This window comes from Mytilus californianus, unplaced genomic scaffold (genome assembly GCF_021869535.1).
Source record: "Mytilus californianus isolate M0D057914Y unplaced genomic scaffold, xbMytCali1.0.p SCAF_3, whole genome shotgun sequence".
Classification (NCBI taxonomy): Eukaryota; Metazoa; Mollusca; class Bivalvia; order Mytilida; family Mytilidae; genus Mytilus; species Mytilus californianus.
The window spans coordinates 122,135,517-122,157,387 of NW_026262679.1; positions in this window are offsets into that span (position 1 = coordinate 122,135,517).

Sequence of the window (21,871 nt, forward strand, 5' to 3'; positions counted from 1 at the left end):
CTAGCTCGGCCACATTCTTTATGTGCCTGTCCCAAGTCAGGCTGTCAGTGGTTGTCGTTTCTTGCTGTATATCATATTTGTTTTTCGTATATTATTCATAAATCAGACCGTTAGTTTATCTCGATTGAATTGTTTTACATTTGTCATTTCTGGGGCCTTTTATAGCTGACTATGCGGTATGCGTTTTGGTAATTGTTGAAGTTTGCAAGGTGACCTATAGTTGTTAACTTCTATGTCATTAGGTCTCTGATGGAGAGTTGTTGCATTGGCAATCGTACCTTCTTATTCTTCTTATTTCTATATAAAAAGAAGTTGAAAAGGAACTTAACTCTGCAGAACATTACTTAATAGAAAACAACCAACAACTAACAACGCTCAACTCTCTCCCCTACCAATGACAGTGTTGTACGAGTACAGCATTAGAAAAAAACAATCAAAAGCAGTTGAAAAAATTTTGCCTTATCGAAACGAAATCAATAACAAAAAACAACTAACAAAAGGACAAAAGAGGATTGTTTCAGTTAGCCATTTGCTATTTCAACACAAATAGACGATTTAAAACATTCATCATGCAATCACAAACTAGTCAAAACATTTACTAAATTTTATCATCGGTACAAGGACATCATTCGTAAATATAAATCAACAAGCAGACATCTTATACGTTCAGGTATTTCACATCCAATATTTTATTGTAATATTCTTTACAAAGCACAAAAATGTCGGCATTCACCTCAAAAGCTAATCAAACCTTTAAACAGACTTAATCGGAAAGGATATTGTTACGATACTGTTGTCAAGTCATTAAGGATAGCATATTTTGGTATTAATATTGATTAACTCATAGGGTCTTTGCATCGGAAATAAACACATTTATTCTAAAACCAGTTGTTGGCATGATACGGGTTATGTTCTTCTCATATATTTTATGATGGTTTGATACTAAATCCCTAACGGGAGGGATTGTGCTTGATTTTCATATGATGAAGACATACTCTTAGTTCCTTTTGTTACCTTTTCTGACATCGGACAATGACTTCTTTTTAACTGAGTTTTACTGTGCGTATTGCTATGTGTTTCTCTATTCTACATTGGCTAGAGGTATAGGGGAAGGGTTGAGATCTCACAAAACATGTTTAACCCCGCCGCATTTTTGCGCCTGTCCCAAATCAGGAGCTTCTGGCCTTTGTTAGTCTTGTATGTTTTTTAATTTTAGTTCATTTATATGTTTTGGAGTTTAGTATGACGTCCATTTTCACTGAACTAGTACACAATTTTATTCAGGGGCCAGCTGAGGACCACCTCCGGGTGCGGGATTTTCTCGCTGCGTTGAAGACCCATTGGTGGCCTTCGGCTGTTGTCTGCTCTTTGGTCGGGTTGTTGGCTCTTTGACACATTCCCCATTTCCATTCTCAATTTTATCATGCTTAAAAATTGTCTTACAAATTTCTAGCTGCTTTTCTTCTGACGTAAACTTTTGTAATTACATTAGCCATCATTTAATCTAATTTCATTATATTTTCCTTCTTCCGCACTTCATTTCGTCTAAAATAGATATGGTAAATGTAATGTTTTAGATATACTCATTGAGGATATTTTCTGGATCTTGTGTTATCCTTCCAATCACTATGTACAAAAAAGTGAATCTATCTTCATTCTTGTAGTTTATGAAGTGGATATAAGCAATTATAGGCTACCGTTCGGCCTTTAACAATGAGAAAAGCCCATACCGTATAATCGGCTATAAAAGGCCCCGACATGAAAAATATGAAACAATTCAATTGAGAAAACTAACGGCCTAATTTATAACAAAACACATATGACAGACATGAACCAACGACAACCACTAAACTACAGGTTTTCTATTTTAATCACGAGCATACCTGATGAAAGATATTCCAGAAACACGTGTCGGCACACAAAATAGTTTAATTTTTTTTCTTGACAGGCACCGCTACCGGTGGACAATTAGTAGCCGAAAAATACCATACGCCCTGTTGTAAATCGCATGTTTATCAAATTGTATCCGTGCGATCAAACTCAGATTGCATCATTTTTATGCAAGGTTTACCTTAAACGATTTTGAATGATCTTTGTAGGACCATTTTGTTTTCACGCTCTTTCTTTTTTCAGTTTTCCGACCAGGCTAATTTAAGAAACACATGGTGTGCACACAGAAACTATATTATGTTTTTTCCACAGACAATCTTTGTTGTAAATAGCAGCACATCACAACTATTTATCGCCAACCGACTGATGCATTTTCAAAATTGTTGAAAGAATGAAATACTGTTAACAGAAAAAAGTTAAGAAAACTTAACAAAATCAAATGTTAGATATATACATAACAGCCAACTAGGTGTAATAACGCGTTCTTAAAAAAGAGGCGAAGGATAACAAGGGGACACTCAAACTCATAAGTCAAAAATAAACTGAAAACGCCATGACAAAAAAGGAAAAAGACAAACAGACAAACAACAGTACACAACAAAGAAGACTGAGCAACACGAACCCCACCATTCTCACTGAGACCACTGATCTCAGGTGCTGCGGAAGGGTAAGCAAATCCTACTCCACATATGGCATCCGTTGTGTTGCTCATGTTAGTAAAAATCCAGTGATAAGTCTAATTCGGTAGGTCAAATTCGGAAAAAAGGGGACGGGATTGAAGTTACAACAATTGGACGCATGAATCAAATGCTTAACTCCACTACAATGCAGCTACGATAATTACATCAATTTGTCCAAAAACACAGTTATCGTGTTTTGATTTTTATTTTAAATATAGTCCATAATAAGAGCAGTGCTTCACTTGCAAGTTTTCTCCATACGTCTTCCCAATTTATTTCTTCATTATTTATGCAGGGGGTAGGGTTGGAAGTTGAAACTACACTGGAAAGGAATTTGGGTTATCATTTTAAAGAACATATTTATATCTTTTATTTTCATAGGTTTAAAATTACTTGAAGAAAACAATCACAATATTTGATTTAAAGCGACAGTTATTTACTGATGATCAAATCTTGTAAATCGATTAAGAAAAAAAGAATTGACAAAAATACCGAACGCCAAAGTAAATTTAAAACGGAGGAGGTCCACACAACCTGACAAAATCAAACGTTATACCATATGAACAAATGCACGAATGAAATACAACCTACAACTTGTATAACAGTTGTTTATAGTTCTGTATTATTGAAAAAAAAAATGTTTAAGCAACCCAAATGACATAATTGGATAATGTGACAAAAAATAATTGGGATCCATCATCCAAAATTGTGTAAACATACATCACAGACATACAATATAACTGACTTAAAAATTCAAACAAACTTACAAATCAGTCTGACAGAGACGATAAGAAAAAAACAAATCAAGGTACCAAACAAACAAACTGAGGGAAGCGCATGAACTCCAAAAGGAGCGAGACCAGGCGATTCGACAGAGTAAGCGTCTTCTTAAAGAGCTTATCCGAATTTTACAAAGTAATATATATTAGAATATAACTACCCCTGTACTGAAGTAATCCTTCAATGAAAAATTCATAGTTCGTTTTCTTTCGTTTATTCGTGTTGACTAGTAATCACTCAGAGAATTTGACAAATAAGATGGAATTACTACTCAGTTTCATTGCCAATAAATATTTTGATCATATGTGGTAAAATTCAAGATATATTGTCAGTGATGACACTAAAGCAGTAAGATGGTACTAGGACAACTGTTTGTATGTACTTACAGCCGATTAAATTGTACTTTATTAAACTATAATATTCAACATTTGTTTTGTTGTATTTATTCAGTCGATTTAACTATCCTTAGAGGGGCATTAGCTACGAGATATAAAAAAATTAACATATGATTTTTGTTTTGTTCAATCATTAATGAAAGTGAAATAGTGAAATAATAATTCGCTTTTAGCAGCCAGTTTGGTTCAATTTTGTCAAAATAAGATAAGAAACATCGATGATAAATTATTCACTTGCAAGTAAATAATTCGACCTCATTGAATCCGTATTCATGTGACCTTCAGTTTAACCCCTTAGCTAGAGATGGGTTACGCATGAATTAGACGTGCTCAGTTATTAAAAGGAAAAGAATGTTAACACTGAAAGTGAAACAAGGGTAAACCATTTGATTGACTGATTCGATGCACAAAAACTCATTCTCTTACAGTTAAAACGATGTTTAACATATATTTTAACCTATAATATGAAATCAAACAGACCTAGAAAATCCAATTGCCTGAGTTCGCTATCTATTTATATATATATTATGTTTATATCGGGTTAAATGACCGTCGGCTGTCTTCAGAGGTGACATCGATGGTTAATAAGTTGGCGTCTAGACTAAAATACACACAAAAAATGCTGATACATATTACTAAGTATCGAGCCGGTGCATTGTAAATTGTTTATTTTAGACTTTTTATAATTTGGATAAACGTTGTAGTATGCTATATATCAAAAATGAGAATTTGAGTCAAATCGGTGAGCATGAATTTGACATCTTATGCCCCTTTAATAAGAGTGACATGACATAATATTATTCCTTTTGACAGAATGCAATTCAAAACGATAATAATAAAACAAATGTTTAATAAAGATTGATGTCCACAAGACGCATGTCTATGGAAAAGACTTTCATCGGGTGTACCAGAGACAAAACTATGCCTGATGGAATTGTAACCTCAGTTTTAGTAATGTATAAGAAATTTCATTGTATTGCAGCATCGCTTTGAAGATCGATTTTTTTTTAATTTAATCTTGACACATAATGTATTGCGGAAGTCTTCATAGCAACATTTATTGAACATGATGGATGTTCTCTTTTTGTTTTTAATTTTCCTTTCAAAAATGACAATGTTTTGTTCTCTGTTTTTGCGTCTAAGGCATTTATGAACGTCAACAAAATCAAAATTTTTTTTTTAAATCCAGGAGAACTGTCAAATTGATATTAAAAAATAAAAAATGTATGGGATACAAACACTCAATGAAATGTTGGTTCTTGAGTTACATGACATCATCAATATATCTACTAGCAAAATTTATGAACTTTGCTGGATGCTTTTTTGTTTGATCTTTCAGTAGGCTTTATATGCATTTTGCGTCATATGAGTACACAAACAAGTCAGCACAATGAACCATTAAAATACCGACTGTCTGTTGCGATATCAATCTACCAAGCTACAGAAATATGTTGTCGATAAAAAAAGTGCAGTTTTTTTATGATATCATCTTTGGTATATTTGTTTTTGGAATTCGGTGTTACTGTTCATGATCACATAATAAGATTTTTCATAACCTAAATAAATTTGTATGAACCATTACAATTTTGGTATAAAAGATCTGTTTTATGAAACGATTTAGTCGATCTTTTAATTGAGCATGAAGAATAGCAGTGTACTTAGAAAAGCCTTTTTTTATTTTACTGCAAAGTGTTAAATATTATGATTGAAGATTTGAAATAAATCTTTAGAAATTTTACGAATCAACATCTGATTGACATGTACTATGGACTTACTTACTATGATGATTTATATATGTAGTTTTGCCAAAAAAACATCTGATTGACATCACTGGTTGAATGTACCTCTTCAATGATATCCAAGGGTATCTTTTACTGTAAAAAGAGTGGAAGTAAGAATTTTATATAAGTGCTTAGTAGGGATATATTTGAAGAAAAAAGAATTTGCGGCGATAATAATGATTTTTGCATATAGAAACAATAAAACAATATTGTAATGTAAATGATGCCTATAACATTTGTTGAAATAGCCGTTGTTACTACAATTTTCTTATTTAAATCCGAGATTATGATTAGACGATGTAAATACATTATCAGTCCTTACATGTCAATGACATTTATAACTAACTTTCAATGATGTCGTGTAGGTGGTGGTATATTGTAGACATTTTATAAGGTGCCCATGGCTAAAGATTCCATCTAATTCAAAAGGTTATACAATATTTAGATTATAGGTTGCTTATTTTATGCATATATGAATAACTTTATCATTTATAATTCCAATAAAATATATATTTCAATGTCATTGACATTTACAGAACTGTTTCTCCTGTTAAGTATTTTTTTTAATACTTGTAACGCTAAAAAAATACTTTATACATGTTTAAACTTGTTGGAATTCATGACCATGAAATAATACTATGCATATGACATGGTGACTGGTCCGTTATCTTTCATGATTTACCCAAAGAAACAAGAATTTGACTCAATGGAATACAGCTTTCTGTTGTCGATGTCTTTGAACTAGATTTTATGAATATAATTCGGAAATGGTGATGCATTTACTTAAACAGACTTACCCCAGATAAAATGTGGAAAAATAAGATTATAAACTGTGTTGAGAAAACAAAATCACAAATTAGTCCAGGCAAACACCATATACTAGCACGTAAAACAATCAATATTACTACCCACTCAAACACATTTACCTTTAAAAAAATTCTGAACATTGTGATATCAAAGAATATTATAGTATCTTATAATTATGCTGATTGAGAAGTCGTATTGGGCGCTAACTTTCAAATAACTTTCTAACAGCTACGTTAAAAATGTGCTGAATAAGGAGATTATTGGATAGTTACAATTTAATATAGAGCATTTTAAAAGTGCTTCAAAAAAGAGACAAAAGATACCAGACATTCAAACTCATAAATTGAAAACAAACTGATAAATCCATGGCAAAAAAAAGGAAAACGACAAAAGGAAAAACAACTGTATACAAAACACAAAATAGAAAACTAAAGACTAAGCAACAGGATTCCAACCAAATACTGGGTAGATCTCAAGTGCTCCGGAAGTGCAAGCAAATCTCTCTCCTCACGTGACAACCGTCGTGTTGTTCATGCAAGTAAAATTAGTCTAATTCGGTGGGTCATATTCGACGAAAAGAGGAAGGGATTGTGGTTACGACAATTGAACATATCCGAAATATGTGAAACAGATATTCCATAACGTCAACCAAATCTAGTGATGACGTCCGTAAAATTTTCAAAGGGATGGTTTCAACTTTACCACTTATAATTCTTGGTTTAATAGCTTCCTTGACCAGCATGTGACAGGAAATGCAAGCTCTGGATTATCGTATCTAATGGGATATATATTCTCTAAATGTAGGCGTGCTGGAATATTGCTACATATACATTGAAAGTTCGCAATTGGAAAGCTGAAATCATCTCTAATGTCGTAAAGTTTTGTTCTCAACCGACCCCTATTTTCAACCACAAGATGTAAGTCCAGATATGAGGCAGCCTTAACTTTATCAGTTTATCCATTATTTCAAAAAGAGAGGCGAAAGATACCAAATGGACATTCAAACTCATAAGTAGAAAAAAACTAACAACACCATGCTCAAAAAAGAAAAAAGACAAACAGACAAACAACAATACACAAAACACAACACAGAAATCTAAAGACTGAGCAACATGAACCCCACCAAAACTGGGGGTGATCTCAAGTGCTCCGGAAGGGTAAGCAGATCCAAGTTTCATTAAATGGATGCGTTCAACATTGTAACCCAACTTTGAATTAGTTAGTGATAGGACAACATCTATATAGCGGAAAGTGAAGTTAAAGAATAAAGCTAGCCTCTTTTCATTCGTCATAAAAAAACTCTTGTATGAAGTCAACCCCATAAAGGAACAAGTCGGCAAGAAGAGGAGCACATGTGGGTCCCAAGGGAATGCCGATAGTTTGTTGAAAAAAACGTCCTCCGAACGTAACAAATATACCGTAAATAGATGAATCAATATCAAATATGTACATATATTGATTCGCATGACGAATGATGAATGCAAAGCAGGAGACGTCTACCATGTCGACACACATAGTCTCGTACCATTTGTAGTTCAAACGATTTCCTCAGTAATTTTCTTTTTATAAATAAGAAGATGTGGTATGAGTGCCAATGAGACAACTCTCCATCCAAGTCACAATGTATAAAAGGTTAACAATTATAGGTCAAAGTACGGCCTTCAACACGGAGCTTTGCCTCACACCGAACAGCAAGCTATAAGGGACCCCAAAATGACTAGTGTAAAACAATTCAAACAGGAAAACCAACGGTCTAATCTATATAAAAAACGAAAAACGAGAAACACCTATGAACCACACCAACAAACGACAACCACTGAACAACAGGCTCCTGACTTAGGACCGGTACATACAAATGCAGCGGGTTTAAACGTTTAAACAGGCGCCAACCTTTATCCTAACCTGATACAGAAGTGTAACATTACAACATAGAAAGACACACTATAAAAAAATAATTGAAATGGCTTAACTGAATCAAAAAGACATTTAAACAAAAACAAGTAAACATACACTGAACGAATAAGTTTGATCTATGACACAATATAAATACAATATTAAAACGTAGGTGCCTATATAACATAGACGTTACAGTAATGAAACAACGTACACAGGTAAATTCAAATATCGTAATTTTGATGTTAGGAGTACGGAAGTAACAATTAAAAAAAAAAAAATTCGTTGTTCAGAGAACGAGTACAGAAGTGAAAATTTATCGTCATACTAAATACTTATCAAAGGTGGTATATATTAAAAATAGTGAGACGAGATATAATTCAAAATAAGTAAAAATTCAATCACAGAAATGCATTACATATTGTCTCAACAGGTCAAATTAACATGAAAGTACGATTTGAGAGTACTCGTAGTTACTGAAAGCTAGTTAAAAGCCAAAAACAATTAACAATAAAAAAATCATGCATCAGAGACTAAAATCAATTAAAACACATCCCAGGGATTAATTGTTTTAACGCCATAGACAGTCAAAGAAGACATGACTTGTGCAATACCAAAATAAAAGTATCGAAAGGCAGTAGGATCGTTAGGATTTAACCTTATAATAATATGTATCGTTTTATAAACGGATAACGCAATCTTTAAATAGAAGATTAACGTGGGTGTGTATTTATACATCCCAAAAACTATTCGAAAAGAATACAAATTTAGTTATGATGACAGAATCGACGTAAGTGCCAATGTAAACAATATTCAAAGATCTTATTACAACATTAATAAGATAACCTTTACAAATAAGTTTGTATAAAGGTTCGATGAGTTTGCACGGATCACATAGTGATTTCCGAGCTCTTAGTACAATATTACCGTAAAATTGAGGATGTGAAATACCAATTTTAATAGGTTTTCTACAGGTACAGCCAAATTTACTAATCAAATCTTTGTATCTATGAAAGAATTTAGTAAAGTTTTAAGTAATTTATGGTAATGAAATCCCTGACTTAATAATTTACCAGTGATGCATTGATTACGTTCGTTAAAATCTATGACATCACTACACACACGGACATAACGAACGATTTGGGATATATAAACACCTTATGATGGAGCAAAAGGAACATCGCCGTCTAAAAAAGGCAAATTAACAATAGGGAATGAAAAATCGTCTCTTTTGTCGTTAATCTTAGTATGGAGTTTCCTTCTGAAATTGAAATGTCTAAATGAGGAAAAGGACAACTACGTTGTTTATGTAAGATTTATCTAAAGTAAGTTCCTTTGGGTAAATTTCGGTAGTATATTTAGAGAACTCTGGATTATTTAACGAAAAATTTCATCAAGATTACGGTAGGTATTGTTGAATGTGTACCATTATTTTCATAAACTTTATTATAAAAGTTAATAATTAGTTCTTTGATAGTAGTAAGGGAGGAAGTTATAAGCACTGGCAGATTAGTAGTAGAACACTTACTAGATGCGAAGATGAAACGAAATTTAAATGGTTGTTTGTGTAATTTAGGTAACCAGTACATAGTCGGGACTTTCAAATGTTCAGAAGAGGCTTTAAGCTGGGTAGTGGCAGTAATATGCTTGTTTCCAATTTGATGGATATGGATGATAGAGTCATTGAATATACTAGATAAGTCAATAAAATCAATACCTCTTTTTATATTTTTTTAATTTAAAAAAATGCCGTTTATGATTTTCAGATTTATCGATACTGTGAAACAGCCTGTGATGACCAAGTTACATAATAATTGATGTCTACCATTATTTTTTTATTATAGATAACAGACCAGCAAGTGTATGATTTATAAGATGTTTAATACGTAGATTACGTTTTTACGTTTACCATGAGACCTATTATTTCTTAGTCGTTTATCGACAATATTCATGACATCGACAAAAGTTTTAAATATGTATTGGATACAATACAAAGGTAACAAAGAAACAGGCCGGTAACAACCGTTGCCGGATAGTTTTTCTGCACGAATAGTCAGGTGAAGGTCCGAAGCGATAGCCGAGGACCTTGGCCTGACTACAAGTGCAGAAAAACTATACGGCAGTATGTTTCCGGTCTGAATTTTTATTACCTTTGTATTGTATCTGATTGTACGACGTTTCAAGAAAGAAGAAGTACATTTTACATTTAGAAGAGGTAGCAAAATTAAACAGATTAGAAACTTAAATGGCCATATACCAGTTAATGTGAGTTACAGTTTAAACAAACTTTTTTTTACTTCCCTTCAGCCGAGAATTTTTTTCTCGAGAAATTGAAGAGTCTAATAATTTTATAAAAAAGAACCATGTCAAGTAAAAGATGAATGTCGTACACATTTTAGACTTTTTTAAATGCAACTCCGCATGTATGAGAAAGATCTCATAGGTAAGCAGCCTTACATTTTATTTGTATTGGGGGAAAACAGCAAAAGGGGGGGGGGGGGTAAAATAAATTTAGAATAAACAGGCTTGATCCTTTTTTTGTTGATAAAATGCAGGATGTACCATTCTTTCCCCCCCCCCCCCCATTCCCCCTTAAAAATAATAAAAATCGTACGTTTGCTCCCAATTATATGATTTCAATATATATGCATATGAATTCGATATATATATATATGAATTCAATAACAATATAAATGTATAAAAAGAATGAATTTTCTATTTCATAAGTTAAAGAAATGTTATGAAAAAATGAATTTTGTATTGTTATCAGATATATATAGGCATACATTTTGGATTTTTAAAAAAAAATTCTCATGCTTATAGGTTTTTATATGTCTCTAATAGTGTTGATCAGGATTAAACACGTGTCACAATATGATCCAATTGCAGCTTACCGTACAAAATTGGTGACTTAAGTTGAATGATCTTCTTCAAAATTTGCTGCCTATTTGAGCATTTATTACACGGACAATTTTTATTTATAGGATCAATCGTGCATTGGTGAGTTGATAGGGATTTTATCTTTTGATTAGATTTGATTTTTTTATGTATATTTCCTGTATTTTTTATTGAAATATAAACGTCGGTACCAGCATTTCTTTACTTTCAGCATTGTCGAGAATACTATTCATGTCCATATATTGAAAAAAAAATAATACATTTACGGACCGACCATTTAGCTTCAAAAGGGGGTATGTTTTTTTCTGAGTAAGAAAACTATTTAGTTTTTCAACGCTATCACCCAAATAGATTTTTTGTCGAAATTAGCACTATGATATACGGTATTCGGAAAATCAGGAATCAGAACATTATTTTGTCATCTGCTTGACAACAATAAATTTTTTCTCATAAAATTTTGTCATTGAGACCAAGACGATAAGCTGTTTGAAGTCTTTTTATCCAAATTATTCGCAAACTTCACGGGATTTTTCAAATTGTTTGTGTGATTGTCCTGGTTGTTTCTGAACGGTTTCAAGTAGTTGGAATTTTATATTGTGATTATGTTTATCTAAATGTTGGTATATCAAACTTTTGAATTTTCTAGGTCTTCGAACGCGGTAAAGGTGCTCTTGATTTCTTCTGTAATATTATCGTCCCGTCTGTCCCACATATTGTATACCACACATAGGCTGAGTTCAAAATACCAGATAAATAAGGTCTGGGGTTTTTCAGGTAATGTCACCGGAAAAGGAGAGCAAAAAGGTCTCCCGTTCACTGTTGACCAAACAGTATTGTGAGAAGTTAATCTGGAACAGGTCAGTCATTTTCTGGCATTGCACGGGATAATTTGTGGATATTCACGTGCATTTTTTGTTTAACAATCTGGCTGCAGAGGCATTGCCTCCTTGAACACAAATTGTACGCAATGCTAAATGTAGTAGAATAATTTTGATAGGCTGCTGTAGAGTTTATATTAGAAATTCGATTTTTCAAACACGTGGATATCCTAGAAGTAGGATTGTTTTATAATTTCTTTCCATTGCGTAATAACATGATTATATAAATATGGGTATAGGGAAAATGAAAAAGACCGGAGGTTGTAACATTGAATAAGGATCACAATTACGGAATAAGAAATAATAGGCAAAGCAGTAAAAGAACTCTTACAAAAAATGTTATAAAATGCCCGACGAAAAGACTTAAGTAATACAAAACAGACATATAACAAACACAGGGCAAAAATAGAGATTATAAGAAATCTAAGTAAAACCATAGCAGGGGGCAATAATAAAAACAGAAAGCGTGGATGAGTATTTATACATCCCAACACCATTATATTGAATTAACAAATAAGGAACAAAGATATAATAAACATGTGAAAGCTCTCACACAAGCAAACAACCCATAATTGTAAAATATAAGGGTATTCACCACAAGCACGGGGTTATCTTGATTTGTAAATTGAAAAAGGACTCACGTGTTGTGTCCATCGGTATACTACTGTTGTCTAAGATTTAGTAAACTATATCTTTTTGTCTGTTCATAAAATCAAATTGAAAAGGTTATAAGAGATCTATAAATCTCCAAATATTAATAATTGAAATTTAGATTTCTACAATATGCGATAACGAAATAACATAATTGATCATGAGCACAACACTAGCTTTTGAAATATAATTCACAAAGTACACTTGTGAAAATAGTATGAAAAGCAAAAAATATGAATAGATACGAACTCGTTTTTGGTATTTGCTCAATTATTCATAGATTTACCCATAAGGTATAATATGTAAAATGTGTTGACAATAGCAGCGAGTGGAGTGAATGAATTTGTCCACCAGTAAACCGATTTTAGTCTGAAACGGTCATTTTGATCTTAACATTATCCGAAAAGGCTGTACAATAGTAACAAATCAATTGTCAGATTTATCGACTGCGATTAGCTTTTTGGAAATTCAGTGTTACTCATCTGAACAGGTGAATAACAACTACTGAACAGTCTTGACATTGATTGAACGGATCTCAATGGGCTGCAACAGAATTGTATGAACAGTACTGAATTTAACGCAGTGGATAATTTTGAAAATTGACTGAAAAACTAGAAATGACTTTATATTTTATTGTACAGTCTAAATCCGTACTTTGACCTATAATTGCTAACTTTTTATACATAGTGACTTGGATGGAGAGTTGTCTCATTGGCACTAATACCACATTTTCTTATTTATATTATAAGAGCGGTTCAGATCAAAATCACGGTCTCACACTGAGATTGATTTACTAGTGATCGTGACATCAAGGGATGGGGATGTTTGGTTCATAGTTCTATGCAGTATACTCTATTGACTTAACCTTGGAGTTCGGTATCTTAGTGATTAAAGTTTTATTCAAAATAAACCTCCTTCTGTAAAGAATGGCTTGTACAATATAGATAAGAATATTTCATTGCTTATCGTTTATATTTACTGTAGATACCTGATGAGCAACGTTTCAAAAAATAGTATAGAATATTTCGAAAAATATGTTTTGTAACACTTGGGATGATGAGAAAACAAACATTGTGCACGAATGAATCGCGATTTGTAAGCACCTTGAATTGACATTTATACTTTTATATTGATTTTTTACGATGTTTTAGCTATAGAATATGAATAAATTTTATTTGATTTCATCTTAAAAACCATTTTCTGCATATAATGTATTTCTTTTTATCTCTTGATTCATCTATTTATATGAAAAATATACGTTAATAAAGGATTGATATAAATGTAAAAAATATATATAAATAAAACTAGAATTGCTTATCTATACAGTGCAAGTATACATCATAAGGCTTTACATCATACGGATGAATGTTAAAAAGTGTAAACAAATAACTGAAAATTATAGTAAGCATAATTCTTTACATTTTTTTTATTGTGAAAACACACTAAATGTACCGAAGAAATAATCCTTTCATCACAAAGGAACGGTTTATTTATTTCCGTCTATTTCTTTTTTAATACTTACAAATTCCATGAAATTGACAAATAGATTAAAATTTACTTAAGTCGGTTTAATGCAAATAATAATCTATAATCAATATGAATTAGCTGCAACTTGATCATGTATTGTATTAATGAGGAATAGGAAAGAGTTGTTAGTTTTTTGTTTTAATTTTCACAAAATGTTACAAAATCTCAAAACTTTAAAAAACAATATGCGGTATTCAAAAAGAAAAACAATGAATAAAAATAGGAAAATAGGAAAAATAGGTAAACTCAATAATATCTGCATCAACACCAACTGACAAACAACAACAAATAAATCAATACCAAACAATATAGTATAAACAATGTTATGAAAGCCAGACAAAAATAACGACCAAGAAATTATGCATTCCTTTCCGGCACAGTACTTTCAAGCAAAATTCATACAGCACCTCAAAAAATGTACAGAGAAAGGAGATCTTGTACAACGCTTACAATTAACGTAAAATAAACATATTCCTTAAAGTGAAATTATTTTAAATTAGTTTCTATTTTGCGACGTAAATTATTATGTTTTATTACTGAATCTACATCCTGTATGACTTTTAATTGAGGAAATTATAACATTAACATCGTCAAAAAGAATAATTTAAAGAAAAATCAGGCTATCGTGGGAAATAACTTTTATTAACTTAATTATAAACAAACCAACGATTTCGAGAAAACTGGTGGTAAAAATATCTTTCATGTTATAAATACCTATAACGTGGGTTATTTTGCATCCCCATAAAATCTATCTATTACTGCGATTGTTAACAAATTGTGAAACTACCTATTCTAGTCGAAGTGTGAATCAGATGTGCATACTTTACAAATTTAAAAAATCTGTTAGAGTTAGAATTCATTCAATCTAAAACTGTTTAATCTTGCAACACTAAAATATGACTTCTCTACCCTTTATACTAGCATTCCCCATTCTAAACGTAAATAAAGAATTAGTCCTACATTATTTCATTAAAAAGAATGGCCAACGTAGATACAAATATCATGTTCTAGGAAGGGATAAATCATAAATTGAAGAAACAAAAAAACACTCTGATTCAAACAATTGATTGGACCAACGCCTCCAAATGGTCAAGTGTAAATCATCCCTTCGAACGTTTTGCGGACAATCACGAATTGGTTGACCGTTATTGTATATATGTATTACAGATGACTATGGTTATGTCCCAATTGTCGTACTCACAATACCCTTCTCTTTCCTTCGATTGTGACATCACAGAATGAGATTTCCTTCTGAATATGTACTTACCTTGATCAACACGATTGGTGCCACATGTGAAGCAGGATCTGCTCATCCTTCCAGAGCACTCGGAACTCCGTAAGTTTTTGGTTGGGTTCGTATTGCTCAGTCTTTAATTTGTTTTGTTAACTGGTTTGTTTTTTTGTTGTCTTTGTTTTTTCTATGGAATTGTCAGTGCCAAATGTGGAGCAGTAACGTTCTCTTCTGGATCACCTAAGTTCATCCCCGGTTTTTGGTGGTGTTCGAGTTTCTCAGTATTTGCATGCCTGTGTCAGTTTGTCTACGACTTTTGAATCTTAAATGTTCCCTCTTTTACACAATTAATCAACATATCTGCGATTTAATGTCATAGTCTAACCGTTAATACCAATACGAACATTTGCATTCACAGGTCCTCCCTTCTTGGTCATATAGCGCCCACGTTGCTACGTATTAATACATCAATTGCTTTTAGATGTTTAGGTTTGAGTGTTCCAGATGAAGGTAAATCTAGAAACAGGCTCGTGGACACACGAAATTATAAAGTGTTACTTTTATTTACTAGTATTTGGTCGATACTATTTAAGGAATGACTGTAAATTTTTTTTCTATCTATGAAGAAATAACATAAAAAATGTGGTGCACACTGAATAAATCGCGTAGCTGGTTATGTAAAAGTGTGCACCAGATTTTTTTTAGGTTATTTCAAATAGACAGAAAAAATATTACAGTCATTCCTTATAATTTAATTCTAAATTCCATTTTTAAGGAATAAATCATGAAAAAACGTTGATGACGTCAAGGTCACATCACAAAATTATGTATATGAGCTGATAGACAAAATTCTAAAGAAAACGTGTCACATCCAAGATTAAGTTATTGCTGGTTAACTGTTAGCCCCTAGAGAATAATCAGCTCAGTAGTCGATGCTTCGGTATTGATAAGATATTTTACGACATATTTTATAAAATTCCCTGTTGATTAAAGTAACCAATAATTACGAAACAAAGGTTCCAACTCCGTCATACAAAGTTGATCTTAGATTAATTTGGCTGTTTATTTTCCCTTATTTTTTTAAAAAAGCTTCTCTCGTTTCTACGTATGTTTACATCCCTGGATTTCCAATATTAAGGTTTGATCGTTCCTGATGATGGTAAATCCAGAAAAACTGGACAAAGTCAAATAATGTGTAAACGTACATTTCCAATCCATTAATCTCCAAAAATAAATGATCAACATATAAAATTTTGATTTACTTTGTCTTTGGAGTGTCTTAACACAATACGAAAATAAATATAATGAGATTCATGCAAATAAAATCATCATAGATACCAGGATTGACATTTTATTCGCCAAACGCGCGTTTCGTCTACAAAAGACTCATCAATGACGCTCGAATCAAAAAGTCAAAAACGCCAAATAAAGTACGAAGTTAAAGAGCATCTAAAAACTCGTTTCCTGACATAGCATTCATCAGTTACGCTTGTGACCAAAAGTTCAGAAAGCTAAATATATGAATCTATATGAACTCAGTCACTTAATTTCTGAATTTTTGTTCTAGAAAATAAAAAAAATTACTTATTTGGATTAACATGAGAAATATATTGACAGTGTAAAATAGAACATAATGGTGTGAAACAATTGACCGTGACAGTGAGTGACCAGGTGTCTTGTTCACAATTCTACACACTATAATTTTATCTGGATCTGTTGTGTATTATTTTATAACAGTTAAAAAGATTTTTTCCATTGAAATGAATATTTCCTTCAGAAATTAAAAAAGCATTAGGACAGGATACAAGGGCAGAGGGTGCATAGAAAGGGCAGAAGGGTACACCGAAAGGGCAGAGGGACACAAGGAAACGGGAGATTTTAAAAATTTTAAAAATCTTGCAAAATAATTCAAATTTTGAATAGCACTAAGAATAAAATGATGTTAACAAATCAGACTACTGGGGATTCATTTATTTTCGTTTATTGAAGAAAAATTAAATTTTCTTGGATATTTGATTCTGTGGTTTTGCTGAAGTTTTCATAATAACATATAGAAGATTTAATTTCGTGGTTTACCTATACTAGCGGAATCTAAGAAAAATGTTATCCAACGAATAAAAATGAATCCACTCTAGGAAACTTGGGATTATAATAATTTTTTTTAAGATTTGAAGTACTCAAACGGACTTGATTTTTGTTGGTGCTAACTAGCCCAATACATCACCGGAACGTTAATGATGTTGAGAAAAACTATTGCTGTCGTATATATCTCGTGAATAGACGATTTAAAGGACATTGAAATGCGCGTATACTTTAATAGTGATTGTAAACTTATAAATATAGTGTAATTTATTTCGTCTTGGAACAATTACCTGAATGGAATGTATTTATTCATGTTTTTTATCATTACAAGAAATGATTTTATTTTCATTGATGTCGTCCAAATCTTCATGGTATCATTAATAAAAAAAATATCTATATGAACAAATATAACTTTGATATTATTAATATATGATAAATGTAAAGCTAACACTAAAATGAGTAAATAGTTTGATCTGTTTACTCATACAACTGCTTTACAACCAACGAAGGTTTGTATCAGAGCAGGTTTGATCAACTAACATATTATGATTATAACCATAATAAGCCTTTCGCATAATTTCATTATGAAATGACATCCTTAATGAAATCAAATAAGTAGTAAAGTAATTAAAAAGGCAATGCTTATTTTCCTTCTTCCATTTGTGTTAACCAGTTATTAACCGATAGAATTTACAAATAAGATGAATTTTCTCTAAATCAATTGTATGCTAATAATCTACAATCAATGTGAATGCGCCGATCATAACGCATAGGGCATGGATGCAAGGTCAGAGGTTGCATAGAGGACAGAAGGGTACACGGAAAGGGCAGAGAGTGCATAAAGAGGACAGTAGGTCAACGGAAAGGGCAGAGGGACACCTGGAAATGGCAGAGGGGAGCAGTGCCCCTCTTCTTTTTGTGGTAATGTAGGACACTGCTCTGAATAGGATGGCATGTGCAATGCATAATATAATATGTTATTGTTCATCATATATATTTACTGTGAATACCAGAACAATTTAAATAATCAATAAACAAATCTTGTAAAATAATTCAAATTTAGTATAGCACTAAAAAAAGAATTATGTTAACAAATCAGCCTACTGGGCATTTATTTTCGTGGATTGAAGAAAAATGTAATTTCGTGGATATTTGATTTCGTGGTTTTGTTGAAGTCTGATTACTAAAGCTATGGTCACACCTTACCGGATAGCACGAACGTACGCCTAACGGATGAAAAAAAAAACGTTTTCCGTTGACAAAATTATTATTCGTTGGGAGTCCGTTGATGTACTGACAAAACTAAACGGACGCGTAACGAATGCTCAACGGACACACACAGGATATGCAACGTACGAGAAACGGAAATGAACCGGGCAGAACTGATGTTGAACGTACATTCAACGGGCGAGTACCGCATAAAACGGACACCTAACGGAAGTGTACCGGATAAAACGGATGAACAAGATATGCGGAAATATCAAAGGCGACAATAATAATACATGTAAATCGCATAAATATTCAAAAAGTTCCAGTGTAACTGGTTTTGGTTTGTTCTTCAAAATGCCGCTAAAGGGTTTGGACTGAATAAGAGCTGCTTGATAGTGAAGACGTCCTTTTACTCTAAGATCAATAATGAATAATAAGCATTCATTACACTCAGGAAAATGACATTCCAATAATTGTCATTTCTGACGCAAAATTTTCAATTGGCATTTATCCGTTTCACATCCGTACATCATCCGTTTCATCCGTTATACGTCCGGTAGAAGTCCGTTTCACATCCGTCCAACATCCGTTTTATCCGTTATACGTACGGTAGAATCCGTTGTTGAATTTGTCTACCGGACCTCTAACGGATGAATAACGGACAAGTAAAAAATACAAAACGGAAACGGAACGGACGAGTACCGTTAAAAACGGACGACTACCGGATGTACAACGGACACTTCACCCGTTGAACGTCCGTTCAAAGTTTTGAACATGCTCAAAATTTTCCACCGGACAGAACGGACGGCGACGGATAAAACGGACACTTAGCGGACATGAAATGGAAATGAACGGACGTCTAACGGATAAGAACGGACGTCTAACGGACATGAACGGATTGAAAAAAAGTTATACATTCGGCGTCCGTTTGCTATCCGTTAAGGTGTGACCAGAGCTTAACATATAATAAAAATCAATTTCGTGGTAACATGTAGCAGCAACTTCCAAGAAAAATGTTATCCAACGAATAAAAACTAATCCACTGTATTAAACTTTAAATTATAATAAATATTTTTTCAAGATTTCAAGACATCAAACGGACGAATGTTTTTGTTTGTGCTATTTAGCTCAATATATCATCGGAACGTTAATGGTGTTGTGAAAAACTAATGTTCCCGTTTGAATGGTTTTACACTAGTAATTTTTAGGGCCCTTTGTAGCTTGCTGTTCGGTGTGAGCCAAGGCTCCGTGTTGAAGACCGTACTTTGACCTATATTGGTTTACTTTTATAAATTTTGACTTGGATGGAGAGTTGTTTCATTGGCACTCATACCACATCTTCTTATATTTATTCTCAAAATCAAACTTATCAATGTTAAAGGACCTTGTAATGCGCTCGTACTTCTCTACTGGTTGTTGAAATACGAATGAATATATTGTAATTGATTTAGTCTTGAAACAATTATCTGAATGGGAAGTATTTTTGATGCAGGGATAGTCATATTTTACCATTACAAGAAATTATCTTATTTTCATTGATGTCGTCCAAATCTATCGTACATTCTATCATTCATCAAATATATATTTACATGAACAAGTATAACTTTGATATTATTAATATATGATAAATGTAAAGCTAACACTAGAATGAGTAAATAGTTTGAAGCGTTTACTAATAAAACTGTTTTACAACAAACGAAGATTTGTATCAGAACAGGTTTGATCAACTAACAAAAAAAAATGATAATAAACAAAATAAGCCTTATGCATAACTTCTTTATGAAATATCAATATGAATTTAATATGTTAAAAACCTAATCACAGAAAATTCATTGACTTCTTGGCTTGCAACATTAAAAATACAACAGTTGTCATGAGCAGATCAAGTAGTGTGAAGCCTCCAAAACAAAAACTGTTAACACAGAGATATGTCTCGCCTATTTGCTATTTTGATAATGCAAATGTTGATATTAAAATAGCAATACTTTAACATGTTATAAGTTTTGCAAATATTCAACATCAATGAACCATGACTGAAGGGACATCGCTAAACAATCTCCATGGAAATGAGATGTCCCAATACTAATACAACCGCATAGCAAATACCATGGACTTTTCATAAACCTTTAAACAAACCTAAAGATAAACTGTGAACACAGAGATATGTCTCGCCTATTTGTTATTTGGATAATGCAAATGTTGAACTAAAATAGCAATACTTTAACATGTAAGTTATGCATATTCAAAGTCAATGAACCATGACTGAAGCCTCTGAAGGTACATGGCTAAACAATCTCCATGGAAATGAGATGTGCCACTGCTAATACAATTGCAAACCAAATACAATTGACTTTTCATAAGTCGTTCCCTTTAAACAAACCTAAATACAAACATTAACTTGTAAACTATGTAAAAGTTTCAAAGTCAATGAACCATAATTAGGCGGTGGGGTTATATAATCTCCATGGAAATGAAACTTGCAAATGCCAATACATTTGCATACCGTATATTATTGACTTAACATTATTAGTTCATCTTAAACTGACCTAATCACAAACTAATACATGTAAACTAAGTAAAAGTTACAAAGTCAATAGACCATGACTGAGGGGTAAGGACCAAATATTCTCCACGGAAATGAGGTTTGCTAATGCTTATACAACTGCATACCAATTATCATTGACCTACCACTAACAGTTCCCCTTAAACTGACCTAATCATAAACTATAATACATGAAAACTAAGCAAAAGTTTCAAAGTCAACAGACCATGAATGAGGGGGCAGGGCCAAATAATCACCATGGAAATGAGATATGCCAATGCTTATACATCTGCATACCAAATATCACTGACCTACCACTAGTGGTTCCTCATAAACTGACCTAATCACAAACTTATACATGAAAACTAAGCAAAGTTTCAAAATCAAAAGACCTTGACTGAGGGGGCAGGCCAAATAATCTCCATGGTAATGAGATGTGCCAATGTTAATACAACTGCATACCAAATATCATTGACCTACCACTAGTGGTTCTCCAAAAACTGACCTAATCACAAACTAATACATGTAAACTAAGCAAAGTTTCAAAGTCAATAGACCTTGACTGAGGGGGCGGGGCCAAACAATCTCCCTGGTAATGAGATGTGCCAATGCTAATACATGTACAAC